We start from the raw sequence: 419 nt of genomic DNA on the forward strand, positions 1-419 counted from the left end.
TTGTTCCTTCACATTCTGAGCTCTCTCATATGCTTCTGTCCTGATTTTCCTTCATTCCAATTTTCCTTGTCTACATTCTTAGATAACTTTTCTAAATTCTCTTGCTCCATTGCTAGGAGGATTTTCTAAGGTTCTGTGCTTAGAACTTGTGCTATTCTTTCTACAGTTTTTCTTGGAGGGCTTGTTATTTTTAACTGTAATAAATTATTATCAACTCTATATGGCTCACTCTCAATTTTACGTTTATCTCATAGCCTTCTCTCCAAAGCTCCAGATGCATTCTACAAAAGCTTAATGAATGTTTCCTAAATATACACCAACGACTGCACTCCTCTCTTCACAGACAGAATTTCCTACTGACTTCTTTATTTCTACCAACACAATTAGGTTTCTCCCACTCTATCAATGAATCATGTTTG

Source organism: Propithecus coquereli, unplaced genomic scaffold, assembly GCF_000956105.1.
Source record: "Propithecus coquereli isolate 6110/MARCELLA unplaced genomic scaffold, Pcoq_1.0 Scaffold334, whole genome shotgun sequence".
In the NCBI taxonomy this organism is placed as follows: domain Eukaryota; kingdom Metazoa; phylum Chordata; class Mammalia; order Primates; family Indriidae; genus Propithecus; species Propithecus coquereli.